Source organism: Equus asinus, chromosome 8 (genome assembly GCF_041296235.1).
Source record: "Equus asinus isolate D_3611 breed Donkey chromosome 8, EquAss-T2T_v2, whole genome shotgun sequence".
Taxonomy (NCBI): domain Eukaryota; kingdom Metazoa; phylum Chordata; class Mammalia; order Perissodactyla; family Equidae; genus Equus; species Equus asinus.
This window is the reverse complement of record NC_091797.1, coordinates 92,888,166-92,904,943: the sequence shown is the minus strand read 5'-3', so window position 1 is coordinate 92,904,943 and position 16,778 is coordinate 92,888,166. Positions and strand designations below refer to the sequence as shown.

At 46.3% G+C, this 16,778-nt stretch overlaps 1 long non-coding RNA gene across 1 annotated transcript; it reads left to right on the top strand.

Moving 5' to 3' along the window:
• The first annotated feature begins 5,441 nt into the window (after positions 1 to 5,441).
• Positions 5,442 to 8,542, top strand: LOC106827052 (uncharacterized). Its single transcript, XR_006531416.2, has 4 exons — positions 5,442 to 5,576; positions 6,636 to 6,822; positions 7,936 to 8,096; positions 8,324 to 8,542. It is a non-coding gene; the product is annotated as an uncharacterized lncRNA (long non-coding RNA).
• The last annotated feature ends 8,236 nt before the right edge of the window (positions 8,543 to 16,778 follow it).

Here is a 16,778-nt window from a genome sequence, read left to right as displayed (position 1 = left end):
CCTGGTGGTCCTGAAGGGCAGGAGGGTGGAGCCAGGGAGGCAGCCAGTGGTGCTGTGACAGTGCAGGCAGGGAGGGGAGGGGACCAAGTGGAGCTGGCAAGGAGAGGGATGTAGAGAGGACATGCAAGTGTTGAGATGACATGATGCAGGGGGAGCCACCACAGGAGGTGCTCAGGGATGGAGGCCCTTCCTGTCTCTGCAGAAGGCACAGGCAAGTCCCAGTTGCTGTGGTGACAAACGTCCTGCCTGAATGGGCATCAGAGCGGCCAGTGTCTCTGAAATGCCATTGGCCCGGTGTGTCAGTACTGGACCTGCATGCTCCCAAGGGCCCAGGGATTTCATGACTTACGGTGTTTCCTGCAAATACACTGGCAAAGGAGATCAAAGATCTAGTTTCATTTTACCCTTGCCCAAAACATGAAACGTTAGTGTGGAAATTAATAAAAGAAACCTTAACTAAATTGGAGTCAGGAAGGCCTGTAAGGGGAGCCCTCACACCCTATCACACATCATCAATTACTCCAAACAGGAAGAGACACATGCTTGCATTTCCCACAGGAAGTAAAACTACTTTACTGTTGAAAGATTTCTCTCCCCGCCAGGCAACAGCCCAGCCAGTGAGAAGCCCCCACCCTGAATTGCTACTTTCCCCCAACTGCCTTTAGTTTAGAACAGCTCCTGCACTCCCCCTTTTCTTTATAAAAACAAGTTCCCCTCCTTTGTTTTCCAGATCTGTTTGTGTTTCGCTACAGCATGCACATCAGGAATTGGAATTCTTTGGGCTGTTCCTGAGTAAACTTGTTTTGAGGGTGTGGGAAATCAGAATTGGCCACCCCAAAATGTCTCTTTGGCTTGAGTATTTTTCAAGGACAAAAAGACTCTGAAAGAAACTTTGACCTTCCCCCCAACTGCCTAAAAGAATTTAAGATAGAAGGCCTGTTCCAGGAAGGAGCTAATAGTAAGAGAACTGTAGTGTGATTTAAAATGTGTCTCTCAGGTCACATTGTCTATAGTTGGCCCATTTGCATTTCCACCTCCATGTAAACTGACTTCCTCCCCCTTGAAGTCCCAAACCACTACCCCCAACATCCTCCGTTGTCGTTAGCTAAAAATGATATTTAAGTTGGTGGCTTTGCCCATTCTGGCAAGTTACTCGGTTTTCCTGGGTTTCTCCCACGTATACATGTTATAAAGCTTTGTTTGTTTTTCTCCTGTTATTCTGTCTCATGTCAATTTAATTCTTAGACAGCCAGAAGGACCTAGAGGGTAGAGGAATTGTCTTCCTCCCTACAAGGGTAAAGTAACTGGCAAATTTGCCTTTTAAATTGACATAAGGAAACATGAACAGCTGTCAAGAAGGAACTCAATTGGGAAGTCAATGACCCAGTGAGGATCTCCCAAATGGAGGGACATTGGAAGCCGTCCAAGATGCCTTACTCAGTCAATGGAGCAAGTTGAAGAACTCCACATAGCAAAATCCCCAGTGGGGTTAAAAGTATTAAACAACAACAAAAAAGAGGGACCAGCCCCATGGCCAAGTAGTTGGGTTCACGCACTCCACTTCAGCGGCCCAGGGTTTCCACGCTTTGGATCCTGGGTGTGGACATGGCATCACTCATGAGGCCATGCTGAGGCCATGTCCCACATAGCACAACTAGAGATACAGATATCTTTGAATGTGCCTTGAAAATTTATGGAATTGTGCCCAAGGAAATGCTTTTAGACAATACCTCTGGGTAGGGACAGGGGAGACATAAATTTTCATTTTACATCCTTCTGGACTATAAGCCTTTTATTATAAACTCCTTCCACCTCCCCTCCCCTTTTATAATGACCTCTTTCCTCCTCCCCTCTCCCCAGGGCTACCCTGCCTCCCACAAGATCCCATGGTACAAGGAGCACAATTAGAAACATTGTATTACACATGGATTGCCTCTGCGGCAAAACTAAGTATGCAAACATATCTTCCTTCGTTTTCTAGTAAATTCTGTTAATCCCTATTTCAAGTTTCTATTTGTGCTTAAGGCAAAAAAATAATCTACTGAACACTGGGATTTCTTAGGCATTTCAGGTTTAAAAGGCCCCTCTGCTGTCGCCACGTCTCCTCTGCCCTCCATCCTGCCCTCCAGGGATAAAGCAGGGCAGTTTGCTGTGGACAGTGTGTCTTCCCACTGCTGGGTGTGGCTTGCCTTGGCAGGCCTGCCAGTCACAGGTCCATGCTGCCCTTGGCAGGGGTATCCTGGCATGGACTCCTCAGATGAGCGAGGGTGCAGCAGGGCAGGGCCCCACTCAATGGCTCAGGTTAGTCTGTGTCACTGCATGTGGTTGGACCCAAGGCCCCTCTGCTGGCTACAGCCTTTGTCCACTCATTAAAGCTGTCTTATAGGAGGGATGGAAACCTTTCACACAGCTGCAGGGCTGGCTGCATATTTTGTGGGGTCCATTGCAAAATGAAAATTCAGAACCCTTTATGCAAAAAGCAGAGGGAAATAAATAAAGTTACTAAAATATAAAGCATTTTCTTTTAAAATATTTTATTACTTATAAAAGATAATGAGTGAAAAAGACACGAGGAACAACAAATTTATTTTCAGTGTCTTACTTTATATAATACATGACGCTTTCTCAATATTATATCTAAATAGATCTCAATATTATATCTAAATAAGATCATAATATTATATCTAAATAGATCATATTATATCTAAATAGATCACTTTTATGCAAATTAATTAATTATGTCATTGTGGGGGCCTGGAATTGGCCACCCCCAAGATATGTCTCTGTGGCATGATTATTTGAGGCTGGTTACTTTTCAGACAGGAAAGCAACTGAAAAGTAGAATTTACTTACCCTTTGTAAGAGACATTTACATTGTAAAGGAAATCTCCATCTCTAAAGATATCTCCCTCTCTGTACCAGGAAAAAGGGGAGATGACCTTGTCTCTAGAAACTCTTAATTAATGGGGAAGGCAAGGACTTAAATCTGCATTTGTTTACTGTGCTTGTCTGGTAACCTCCTGTAACTGACTCTGCCCACTCCCAACATCCTCCTTTGTCTTTAGCTGGATATGATGGTTGGGGTGGTGGTTTCGGCCATCTTGGCAAGCTGAGCAACTCCCATGTGTACATTGACAAATAGAAACGGCAAGCAATAGGATATATTGGAGTACGTGAGGAAGCCATTTGGTATAAACCTAATCCGGCCTGACTTTGCTTTTTTCCAAAAGGGCCTGACTGTGGCCATTGAGCACACACTGTATGTCTGCTTTAAACATTTACTATGGCAAGAACAAATGACCTTAAGAGAAAGATGCAAATCGCCACCCCCCCCCCCCCCCATTGGCATTTCCTTAGGGATAAGCATCTTTCCTTAGGCTAGGAACTGATTGCTGCACTCACCTTGGACCACCCAGCTCACCTGTGACCACCCAGCTCGGACAACAGACCTGCCACCCTGCTGTGTTCACCGAGACAGCAGACCTATCTGCTGTTTCCATCAATCGCTGTGCCGACAGAGCAGTCTCGCAACTATTGTAAAAGGGACATTTCAATCCTATGTGAAACATCCTGTTTGGGGGTATATAAGCACTCTGTGCACCCCACTTCTTCAGTGCCCTTTCTTCCTTCGGGAAAGGCCCCGGACCATGGTCCTCAAATTTTAGATAAAGCTTTGTTTAATTTTCTCCTGCTGTTCTGTCTCATGTGAATTTAATTTGTTCTCCAGCCAGACGAACCCAGAGAGAGTAGAGGAAATGTCTTCCTCCCCTACATCATGAAAATGTATACTTTTAACAACTTCTATTGTTAATTGATGTAGTTGAAAGCAATATCAGTTGCTCTTGGCAAATGCAAGATTGCAAATCACGTTAATTTATGACGATGAGAAGGATCTTTTGCTGGTACAAACACCAGTGGAGCCATGAAGAGTGTTTTATGGGCTATGACAACACTGGATGGATTTCTGATAAATTATTTCAAAATGTAAATTTTATTTCAACTAGAGCTGATGATCCTTGTGGAACAATTTTTCTAAAAAGATCTAACTTTTCAAACAAATCAATTTCATGTCATCTGAATTTAATTTTAAATGTAAATTTATACTTTGTCATTTTCACGTTTCCCCTGACATTTCCCATAACTTGCGGAGGTTGTATAAATAACTGAAAGTGGACTCCACATTTGTATATACTTCAAAATGCCTTTTTATTCGTTTTATCACTGTTTCTTCAATTACATGGAATATTAATTTTAAAATTGTCTTCCTCATTAACTGTGGCTCTTCTGAAGCTTCATATGAAAAAAGTGTTTTCTGCCCACCGCAATGATCTTTAAATTAAATTTACTATTTCTAAGTTTGTGGATATTTACTTTCTAATGCGGCAGCAGTTTTCGAGCCATAAATACTAAACTCATGGAAGAATTCTAATATTCTTGAATTCTCCCTGATAGGATTTATGGCAATGCCCAGTATCCACTTTTATTTTGCAGGAATTTACTGATTATGTTTGCCTCCTGAGTATCACAGGTCGTGTCCTGGCATTCTGGTTGAACATCTGTATTTGTACAGATGCCACGGGGACAGTCTCCTGGGACAGACAGACTAGCCAGCCTCCCTCCGCGGGTCCTGGCACACCCCCATGCAGAGGCCCTCCTCTTCTAAGGCTGTAACTGCTGCTGCCTCTGCTGCCACCGTCACTTGGGGCCCTGCTGTCTCTGGAAACATCCCCATCAGCGGAAGTCTCGTGAACAGCAAGGCTCTGGAGGAACTTGAGGTTTCTGTGAGGAGATAGGGTTGGGGAAGAGGACGGGTGGGTTGTGGGGGCTGCGCACTTTAGCCAAGAGGAGATCTGAGCCACAGGGCTCTGGGGTCTAAAAAACCGCTGGGGAGGAGATGACAGCCCCATGGCACCCTGGCTGGTCTCTGGGGACTTGGGCACCAGCCCCTCTTGTGGCATCTCTTCTGGGATCTGTGGATCCCCAGGTTCTGCAAAGCCACACGCCTCCCGAGCCGGGGGTCCGCAGGGTTAACCCAGGCTGCTAAAGGTAGTGCAGGGTCAGAGCAGGGGACAGAAGTAGAGTGCTCAATGCTGAGGGCCTACATCTGCAGACCCCGCAGTGGGCGAGGCCGCCCCTGCCTGCCTCTACAAGGAGCCGACCACGACCACGAAGAGTCTGGCGGCAGCAGATAGGGGAGACAGGACAGGAACGGCAGTGGAAGCTGCATGGCAGCAGCTGGTGGCGAGGGGCGAGTGGCCGCTTCTAGGAGCGACACAGGAGGCCATGGAGGGCGGTGCCAGGGGTGGCGGTGGTCGCTGGGGTCGCACTCACCAAGGATCTGCAGCACTTCCCGAGGGGGGGCCTGCAGGGGCCCGGAGGCGGCTCCGGGTCCTGGGCCCGCCCAGCGGGGAAGTTCGTTACAGGCCCCGCCCCGAGGTCCGTGGGCGTCAGCCTTCGCCCCTGTATGTCCTCGCCCCGGTCCCGCCCTTCGTCCCCACTCTTTCTCGGGTTCCTGCGGACACTGACACCGGGACAGCCGGAGACCCCAAGCTGCGGCGACTGCTGAGTCCGGGGCGGTGGGCGAGCGGCCAGGGATGGGGCGTGGTCCCTGGGGGGAGCCGACGCGAGGGGCGGTGCGGGGTCTGAGGGTCGCGAGCGTCCAGCAGGGACCCCCGCTCCCCATCCACTGCGTCCCACCAAGGTCGCCGCTGCCCTCGGTCTTGCTAGGGCCAGCGGGCCGCGGACTGTCAGCCGGTGTGGCGTCCCCTCCCTCAGACCCCCGAATTCGGGACAAGCGGCTTCGGGGGTGGGGCCAAGTTCTGCCCAGAGCTGTCTCTCCCGGGCCGTGGTGAGGGGTGGTCTGGGGCCGGTTCTGCGGCAGGGGGCGCCAGGATCCTAGAGGATGCTGCGCACCCTGAATTAACCAAGACTTTCTCTGAGAACCAGCTAGAACCCCTGGGGCCTCTCTAGGAAAGCGAATGCCGCAGGTGGGGGTTGGGCTAAGGCGTGTCCTCAGTTGGGAGACGCCCCGCACAGCACTGCAGTCCCCCTCAGTGGGTGGAGCCCCCCATGGTGCACACTGGGAAAGCTTCTGATCCCTCAGGACCTCCGGTTCCCCCACCCACTCCCCGCCAGCCAGATGAGGGTGCCCCTGGACGCTGCTTCTCTCTGCACTGCTCCCCGTTAAATTCTCTGGGGAGGAAAAAAAGGCCCAAACGAATTCTCCCCGGAGCAGCAACCTTGAGTCTAATTAGTGTTTAGGCTTCTCACTGAGAAATCGTTCAACATATTCTTCTGGGCCAGCGTAGATGGAGGGAGAGAGGGAGTCTAGGGTTTGGACAGGTGGGATTCCGGGAGAGCAGTGAGCAGGGGACGGCGAGGTGGGGGTGGGGTGAGAGTGGTAGTGGAGGTGCGCTCCACCTTTGGTTGAGGCCCCATCTACACACTTGTTGGCTTCCTCTCTCAGAGCACCAAGGCAGGGGGGAGGGGAGGAGATTTAACCCATCTGGCTCAGACCCCCTGGAAGGGAGACAGATTGTGCCTGTCTTGATGCCTCTGGACCCGCGCCCTATTGCTGGGTTCTCTGAGGCCCGGACCCTGACTGCTGATGTGTGTCACCCCCATGCCCACCCCAGGCATGTCCTCTTCTGTGAAGGTGCTGGGTCAGGCCAGACCCTCAGACTCCTGCAAGCTGGCTGATGCTCCCCTGAGGCTGTGCAGAGGAGGCTGACCATCCTGGACGGGCTGCTGGACTCTTCTGTGCAGTGGCTGAAGATGGACTTCATCACTGGGCTCTCGGTCAGGCTCAAGGTCATCCCCCAGGTGCTGGCCTGTGCTGAGGTGGCCTGACTCCCGCCCCAGGGGAGATGTCTGCCCCTGCTGCTGGCTGCATCCCTCCCCAGGCCCTGACTCCACTGCGGGCCTCAGTACCCACCCAGAAGCAGAGTAGAAATGTGCAATATCCCCTCTAGACAAGTGGGGCGCCCAGGGATCCAGCCCCATGGGAGCCAAGGAGCCTTGGTTTACACTCTCGAGCATGTGACTACCTTTGGGTGGACACACACGTCTGTCACTACTCTTGTCACACTTGTCACACACAGGCATTGAGCTAGTTGTGGATTGTGTGATGGAGCCAGCAAGACAACTCACCATAGCCCTGAGAACAATTTCTCAGACTCGCACATCAGAACACAGTCTTTTGTTCTCCCGAAGGTAGCACCCGAGGCCCCAGTTGGGTGTGGGTAGAAAAGAGGTCCCCTGATCCCTGCAGGTCACACTCATGGATAATAGAGGGTGAGCAGTTACCCTGCCTGTGTGCGCTGTTGTGCCCAAAGTATACAATGGACAACACAGACCCCTGTGCTCAGACATCTACACCAGGGACGCCAAGGGTGCTGCCTGCCTCCTGGGTGCTCATCCCTCTCTCCCCAACAGTACAGCCTCTACTCTGCCTTCATGGGTGCTTCCTGTAGTTTGTCCTGGACACCTCCTGGGATGTGACTCTGGGCCCCACAGTTGTCATGTCCCTCCTGGTCTCCTGCTACACCTTCCCTGAGCCCGCCTGTGCTGTGCTGCTGGCCTGCTTATGGGGCTGCATGCAGTGAGCCCTGGGGCTCCTGCTCTTGGGTAGGACTCTCGGGCCTTCCTGCCATGGTAGGGGCTGGAGTTCTGCTCTTCCTGGGGTCCCAAGGCACTTGCCTCTTGGGGATGTCCCTGACGTCAGCATTTCCTTCTTTGCATTCCAAGGGCTGTCCCTGTGTGTGTGTGTGGGGGGTCCCCCTCATGCCTACCCTATTCTCCTGAGAGGCCAGGACACTTGGAGAAGTGCTCATGGCCTCAGGCCCTAGCCTCCATTTCCTGCTTCCCAAACCAGCCCAAACAGGGTGTGTGATCCACCAGTCTTTAGCCCTAATTCCTCCCATACCACTCTCCCAGCCCACGTCCACCCATGTCCTCTGGGATGAGGCAAAGCTGTGACCACCTCGGCATTCCCCTTGGCCGGCCAGGGTTCCTGCTGGACTTCATCTCCTGCCCCATCAGTCATTAAAGGTTTCACCTCTGCTGCTCCCATCACCATGGGCTTCAGGCAGATCCAGGTAGGCTCGCTAGTTGGCACTGGGGCACCTGCCGTGTAGCGGGACTAAGACTGGGTCCTGATTTGTGCCGGTCAGTCGATGTCTTGCTGTTCCACAGCTCGAAGCACGCAGTGCTCGAATGGTCTCCATTAATAAAATGACCTCTCGGGGGAGTTGATGGGTGAGGGGCAGATTGTACAACAGGTAATTTGAGGGACCAGTAATGACAGCCCCTGCTTTTGTTGTAGTTTTCCCGCCAGTGCGCTTGGTTCCCTCACACAATGGTTCTGTTCTTCTGCCTCTACTACGCACTCAGCGGCAGCCTTCACAGCTCATGAGCATCCTGCCAAAACTTTGACCAACAAGTGATTGTCCTGTACTCATTTAGCTAGATGATTTCATTTTTATGTTTTTTCCAATTTCTGTCGAATATATTTCAAATACCATGCTTCTTTATGTTTCTATTTAAAAATTTTGTTTTTCCTTTTTTTCCCCCAAAGCCCCCAGTACATAGTTGTGTATTTTTAGTTGTGGGTCCTTCTAGTTTAGAGTGGCATGTGGGACGCCGCCTCAGTGTGGCCTGATGAGTGGTGCCATGTCCACACCCAGGATCCAAACCAGCGAAACCCTGGGCCACTGAAGCAGAGCGCGAGAACTTAACCACTGGGCCACAGGGCCGGCCCCTATGTTTCTATTTAAACCTGTATAAGGAGTACTAGATCAATGATCATTGCTTATCTGAGGACGTCATTTAATCTCCTTCCCCTGGGTTTCATGTTCCTGGGGGCCAGGAGCTGTCTTGCTCCCCATCATGCCCGCCCAGCGCTGTGCTTGCTATGAAGCAGGTCAGTGCTCAGGTGGGTGGGCAGAAAGGACCCGAGCTGCATTGGACAAATGAAGCCATGGGGCCTCTGGTGGCAGATGCCTGGGCACAGCCCTGCCTCATGACCTGGTGTCCGCACCTGGGCCTCTCCAAGGTGTGGTTCCCACGTCCAGGCTCTGCTCCAGGCTGGCCTGTGACAGTCTTCCCTGATGGAGGGCAGTGACCAGATCAAAGCAGGAGGAGACGTGTGTGTGAGAATCAAGTAGCTGACACGTCTTCCCTCTCACTCTGTGCTGGGACTGGATTCACACTTTCTCTGTGTTTATATCTCACCACACCCCTGGCAGGGAGGTTTTGCATCATCATCTCCATTTAGAGAGGAGGAAACCCCTTGGACATGTGTGGGTGAATGCAATTTATATATTTTGTATTCACAGATGTCAGGGGCAACTTGGGAAATGCTGTTTCGTGGGATGGTTTGTCCTTTATTCTGGAAACAACATCCTTCCTTTTTAGTGTCGAGAATGTTCCTTGATAAGATCATAATGTTCATAGAGGGTCCCTTCTTTATGCGTTCATACTTGGTGACCCTAGGCCCCCAAAGTCATTAAAACCTTGACTAGGTCATGACAGCCACCTCAGAGCCCCTAGACTGGGGTGGGGTCCTCCTCATCTGCCCAGGACAGAAGTGGAGGAGGTGGTGGTTGGAAGTGTCACCTGGCTAAGTAGCCGGGACTTCTGTGGCACCAGCACCTCGGCCACCTTGGTCCTGGTGAGCAGCGTGTGCACCTGGGGAGTGTATTGTGGTTGGTGAAGGTCACGTAAACTGAAGGGGACAGGGGAAGATTGGTATCAAGAACAGGTACACACCTTTTTGACAAATCTGGAATATCTTTGTGTTTGATCACTCGTGAAAGGTACATTAAAGCCTGATGAATTTTAATAGACACATACCCTGAAATATTACTGCCAAAATACTGAATTTTTCACGATCCTTCTTACTTTGCCCGTTGGTTGCGCTGATGCACATTTATGTCTGTTATCTGATTCATAGTGTGGGATTAGACTCAGGGTCAACAGCAGCCTTTTAAAAACACTGTCGGATTCTTTTCAGTTTTATTCTTAAGGCATCTGTCACTTCTGGAATCCACTCCAATGACAAGGAGGAGAGTCATTCCAGTGCTGGTGAAACAGAACCCTCAGAAGTTTTTAGTTTTAAAACTGGGAATCAGGAAGATTCATTCTTCGTGATGGCAAATATTTATTTATTAATACTTTGGTTTTTTACCAACTGATGCTTTTGAAAGAGATATCGTTAATTGGGCTATTTGACTTTGACGTCGTCTTTGGGGGTGGAGCAGTAATAAATGTGGGTCCACTTTCGTACTCAGGGTGCAGATCCATGTGATCTAAATTCTTACACTTCTTTTCCATTTGATGACTTCCCTGTGCTCCCCTCTCCCCCAGTTTTTCCTTGAAACTCTACTTTCATTTCTTTTGGGTGTATACCTAGGAGTGGAATTGCTGGGTCATATGGAAACTCTCTATTTCACTATTTGAATACCTGCAAGACTTTTTCCCAAAGTGACTGCACCATTTCACATTCCTGCCAGCCGTGTCTGAGGGTTCCAGTTTCTCCACATCCTCACCAATACTTATCATCGGTCTTTTTTTTTTTTTTTGAGGAAGATTAGCCCTGAGCTAACATCTGCCACCAATCCTCCTCTTCTTGCTGAGGAAGACTGGCCCTGAGCTAACATCCATCCCCATCTTCCTATACTTTATATGTGGGATGTCTACCACAGCACGGCTCGTCAAGTGGTGCCATGTCCACACCCGGGATCCGAACTGGTGAACCTCTGGTCACTAAAGCGGAACGTGTGAACTTAACCTCTGTGCCACTGGGCTGGCCCCTCAGCGGTCTTTTGATTTTAGCCATCCTATGAGTGTGAAATGATATCTCACTGTGTTTTGTTTTTTTTTAAAGAAGAAGATGAGCTCTGAGCTAACTACTGCCAATCCTCCTCTTTTTGCTGAGGAAGACTGGCCCAGAGCTACATCCCTGCTCATCTTCCACTACTTTATACGTGGGATGCCTACCACAGCATGGCTTTTGCCAAGTGGTGCCATGTCTGCACCCAGGATCTGAACCCACGAACCCTGGGCCGCTGAGAAGCAGAACATGTGCACTTAACCGCTGTACCACCAGGCTGTCCCCTCACTGCAGTTTTGATTTGTAATTCTCTGATGGCTCATGATGTTGGCCATTTTTTCATGTGCTTAATGGCCATCTGCATGTCTTCTTTGGAGAAATGACTGTTCAACTCATTGACCCATTTTTTAATTGGATTATTTGTCTTTTTATAACTGAGCTGTCATAGTTCTTTATATATTCTAGATGTTTCTTATCAGATATATAGGTTGCAATTTTTTCTCTATATTGTGGATTGTCTTTTCATGACGTTCTTAATGGTGTCCTTTGAATCCCCAAAGTTTTGCATTTTAATGATGTCTATGCATAATAGAATCTTACTATTGGAAATGATTTAAACATTAAATCATATCCTCATCAATATTTTGGTTCTATAAATTAAAATCCAACATGAAAGGGTCAGGTAAAGATTTCAATCAGTTCATTTCAAGATTTGCTATAGATCCAAACGACCACATCAGGGAAGATAGCATTCCCCTGGTCAGATATTTCTTAATTATCCTCTTAGTGGGATGGAATCAGTAATCATAGCCCCTCTCTCATATCTGATATTAGTAATTTGTGTTTCTTTCTTTTTTCCTTAGCCTGACTAGAGATTTATCCATTTAAAAAAAATCTTTTTAAATAACTAGTTTTGGTTATATTGATTTCTCATTTTCAATGTCATTAATTTCTGCTGTAAATTTTATCATTTCCTTTCTTCTGTTTGCTTTAGGCTTACTGTTTACTTTAGGCTTCTGTTTGCTTTAGTTTAAATTATTGTTTCAGATCTTTCTATTTTCTAATCTGTGAATTCAGTGCTGTAAATTTCCCTCTACTTCTTTCATTTCATTCCGCACATTTTGATAAGTTGTGTATTCATTTTCATTTAGTGGAAAATAGTTGAAATATTTCTTGAGACTCCTTTTTTTATCCATATGTTGTTTAATCTCCAAATCCTTTGGGATTTTCCAGCTATTTTTCTGCTCTTGTTTTCTCCTTTAACGTTCTTTGTGGTCTGAGAACATACTTTGTATGGTTTCTGTTTTAAATTTGTTGAGGTGTGGGGATTTTTTCACCCAAATTGTGGTCCAAATTCTGCTTTTGTTGGATGCGATATTTTATAAATGTTATTTAGATCCAGTTGATGGATGACACTCTTCAGTTCATCCTTACTGAGTTTCTGCCTGCTGCATCTATCAGTTACTGAAAGAGCAGTGTTCAGTGCTGGAGCAGTGGATTTGTCCATTTCTGTATCTATCCACTATGATAATGGATTTGTCTATTTCTATATCTATCCGCTGTGATATTAGATTTGTCTATTTCTATATCTATCCACTAATAGTGGATTTGTCTATTTCTATATCCACTATGATAGTGGATTTGTCTATTTCTCCTTGCAGTTTTATCAGGTTTTGCCTCACATGTTTTGACGTTCTGTTGTTAGATGCATGTATGTTAAGGATTGTTATATCTTCTTGGAGAATTGACCCCTTTAACATTATGGGATGTCTTTCTAGCCCTTAGAATTTTCCTTGTTCTGATGTCTGCTTTGTCTGAAATTAATATAGCTATTCTAGCTTTCTTTGGATTTGTGTTAGCCTGCCTTATCTTATTCTGTCCCTTTACTTCTAACCTATCTGTGTCTTTATTATTAAAGTGGATTTCTTATAGACAGCATATAGTTGGGTCTTATTTTTAATCCATTCTTAGGGTCTCTGTGTCATATTTAGACCATTCCTATTTAAAGGACTCCTGATATAGATGGATTAATATCCACCATATTTGTAACTGTTTTCTGTCCATTGCTCTTGTGCTTTTTTTCTATTGCCTTCTCTCTTTTGTTTTTTTTTAAAGATTGGCACCTGAGCTAACAACTGTTGCCAATCTTCTCTTTTTTTTTTTCTGCTTTTTCTCCCCAAATCCCCCCAGTACATAGTTGTGTGTGTATATATATATTTTTAGTTGTGAGTCCTTCTAGTTGTGGCATGTGGGACGCCGCCTCAGTGTGGCCTGATGAGCGGTGCCATGTCCGCGCCCAGGATCCAAACCAGTAAAACCCTGGGCTACTGAAGCGGAGTGTGCAAACTTAACCACTCGGCCATGGGGTCGGCCTCATGCCTTTTCTAGTTTTAACTGAGCATTTTATACAATTCCATTTTTTCTCCTCTTTTAGCATATCAAGTATACTTTTTAAAAAGTTTTTACGTGGTTTCCTTAGAGTTTACAATATAAATTTACAACTAACTTTATTTCACTTTGAAATAACATTCTGTTTCCTCATCTTAGTACAGGTGCCTTAGAGTCTTCCCAGTTCCTTCCTCCCGTCCCTTATAAAATGGCTCCCGCACCTTTCACTTATCCATAAACCATTATCACTAAATGTAATATGTTTTTTGCAATTATTATTTTGAGAAAATGTATCTGTTAGATCAGTTAAGAATAGGAAAAATGAAAACTAAACAATAGTGGCCGGCCCGGTGGTGCAGTGGTTAAGTGTGCACATTCCGCTTAGGCGGCCAGGGGTCGTCGGTTGGGATCCCAGGTGCGGACGTGGCACCACTTGGCACGCCATGCTATGGTAGGCGTCCCACATATAAAGCAGAGGAAGAAGGGCACGGATGTTCGCTCAGGGCCAGTCTTCCTCAGCAAAAAGTGGAGGATTGGCTACAGATGTTAGCTCAGGGCTAATCTTCCTCAAAAAAAAAAAAAAAAAACTAAACAATATTTTATTTTACCTTCATTTATTCCTTCTCTGCATTCTTCCTTTCTTTATTAGACCTGAGTTTCTGACCTACATCATTTTCCTTCTGTGAAGGACTTCTTTTTAACATTTCTTGCAAGGCAGATCTGTTGGAGACAAATTTAGTTTTTATTTATCTTAGAATGTCTCTATTTATCCTTTACTTTTGAAGGAGGAATTTGATGGGTACAGAATTCTAGGTTGGTGGGGTTTTTTCTTTCAACGCTAAATATTTCACTCCACTCTCTTCTTGCTTGCACGGTTTGTAAAGAGGAATTCAATATAATGCTTTACTGGTTCCTCTACAGATAAGATTCCCACCCTCCCCCTGCCTTCTTTCAAGGTTTTCTCTTTGTCCCTGATTTTCTCAAGTTTGAATGTGATATACAAATGTGTTGAACACTTGGTATTTATCCTGCTTGGTGTTCTCTGAGATTCCTGGGACTGTGGTTTGATGTATATGAAATAAAAATTTTCATTCATTCTTACTTCAAATATTTCTTCTATACCTTTCATTCCTCCCTCCCTCCCTTCCTTTCTTCCTTTTGTATCCCTTTACCTGGATGTTACACCTTTTGTAATTATACCACAATTCCTGGGTATTGTTTTCTATTTTCTTCAGAATTTTTCCCTTGATTTAGTTTGAGAAGTTTCTCTTGACAGGTCTTCACGCTCACTGATTCTTTGCTCAGTCATGTCCAGTCTATTCATGAGCTCATCGAAAGCAGTCTCCATTTTTGTTACAGTGTTTTTTATTTCTACCATTTTCTTTTGATTCGTTCTTAGAATTTTCATTTCTCTGCTTAGACTGGCCATCAGCTCTTGCATGTTGTCACTTACTCCTTTGGAGCCCTTAGCATATTAATTATACCTATTTTAAGTTCTCAGTCTATTAATTCCAAAATCTCTGTCATATTTCAGTCTGATTCTACTGCTTGCTCTGTCTCTTCAAACTGTGCTTTTTGCCTTTTTGTATGCTTTGTAATTTTTGGTTGAAAGCTGGACATGATGTATTATGTCTAAACACCTGAGGTAAATAGGCCTTGTAGGGGATCAGAATTGGCCACCCCAAATGTGTCTCTTTGGCTTAATTATTAAAAAAAAATTTTTTTTTTAAGATTTAAAAAATTTTTTTCCTTTTTCTCCCCAAAGCCCCCCGGCACACAGCTGTATATCTTTAGTTGTGGGTCCTTCCAGCTGCAGCATGTGGGATGCCGCCCCAGCACTGCCCGATGAGCAGTGCCATGTGTGCACCCAGGACCTGTGGAACCCTGGGCCGCTGCAGTGGAGCGCTCAAACCCAACCACTCAGCCATAGGGCCAGCGCCATGGCTTAATTATTTTTAAGAACAAAAAGACTCTGAAAGAAACTTTGACCTTCCCCCCAACTGCCTAAAAGAATTTAAGATAGAAAGCCTGTTCCAGGAAGGAGCTAATAATAAGATAACTGTAACGTGATGTAAAATGTGTCTCTCAGGTCACATTGTCTATGGTTGGCCCATTTGCATTTCCATCTCCATGTAAGTTGCCTTCTTCTCCCTTGAAGTCCCAAACCACTACCCCCAACATCCTCCTTTGTCTTTAGCTAAAAATAGTATTTAAGGTGACGGCTTTGGCCATTCTAGCAAGTTACTCGATTTTCCTGGGTTTCTCCCACGTATATATGTTATAAAGCTTTGTTTGTTTTTCTCCTGTTATTCTGTCTCATGTCAATTTAATTCTTAGCCCAGCCAGAAGGACCTAGAGGGTAGAGGAATTGTCTTCCTCCCATACAGCCTTTAATGTGAGTTTTTGATGTTCTAGGAGTTAAGCCATGTTTACTGTTTGCTGCTCACCACAGGTGTCATAAACTCGGATTTCCTCTGGCGTCCTCTGGTTCTACGAGGTTTTTTGTTCTGTATTTTGTCTCCCCGGTTCTCTTTGAGTTTCTGTTGATACTTCTTTTTCAGTCAGATCTGAGACTGGAAGCTCTTTGAGTTGAAATGCCATGGTGACCCAAGAGCCCTGTTGATGCCGTGGGAGGGTGTGAGGGAGGAGGAGTGTTCTGGACTTCTACTATTAGATCCCAATCCATCACTGAGCCTGTGTCCCTGGGATTTGACTTTACGAGTGCTTTTGAGATGTTTTTTCCCTGTTAGGCGAGAGAATGCTCAGGGGAGCTGGAGTTGGGTAACTCTTTTCCTCCACATGGAAAGCTAGAAGGGCTGGATTTGTCTATTTCCCTTCCCCAGGCCAGTGATGCTCTGGTGGAAGCCAAGGTGTTTGCTCTGGGAAAACAGTTTCCTTGAGGGAAGGCTTTCTCCAGGAGAACAGACTGCTTTGGGAGTATTTCAAAATGGTTGCTCTTTTCTCCCTGCCAGAAGCATGAAGGAGTTTTCTTTGATCTTCACCCTGAGAATGTGGTGGGGCTACTGGAGGTGAAACTCATGAAAGTGTGGAGGCCCCGTAAGACTGGGCCCCCTGGAGTTTTTAACTTTCAAGCTTGTCCACACTGAGCTTCCAGTAGTCATCAATTACAGTTTTGCTGCCCAGATCCTGGCTCCAGCAGAGGCCTCTGCTCCATGAAGCTGTAATTCTCTGTATTCACCTGTCTCTTCAATTTTTGTGGTGATAGTTTGCCCTGTGACTTCAATTCTCTGATGGATTTAAGAAGAACTGTTGACTTTTAGTTTGTTCAGCTTTTCTCTTGTTGTGATGGCAGGATGATGATCTCTAAGCCCATACATCTTGGACCCACAAAGTAGAAGTCTTTTAATCTTTATAACTAAAATGAACTAATTGTAGCTTGTTTCCTCCACAGATATTTCCTTTTCATTCCTATTTTTGGAAAAGGGAAGAGATGTCTTCAGGCAGTCCTTCTGCTTTTTTAAAGCAAGATGTCACAAAATGCTCAGGGACATGTCCCACCCTAGAATTAAAGCTTTCCTTGTTTGCCCCGGCCCAGAAG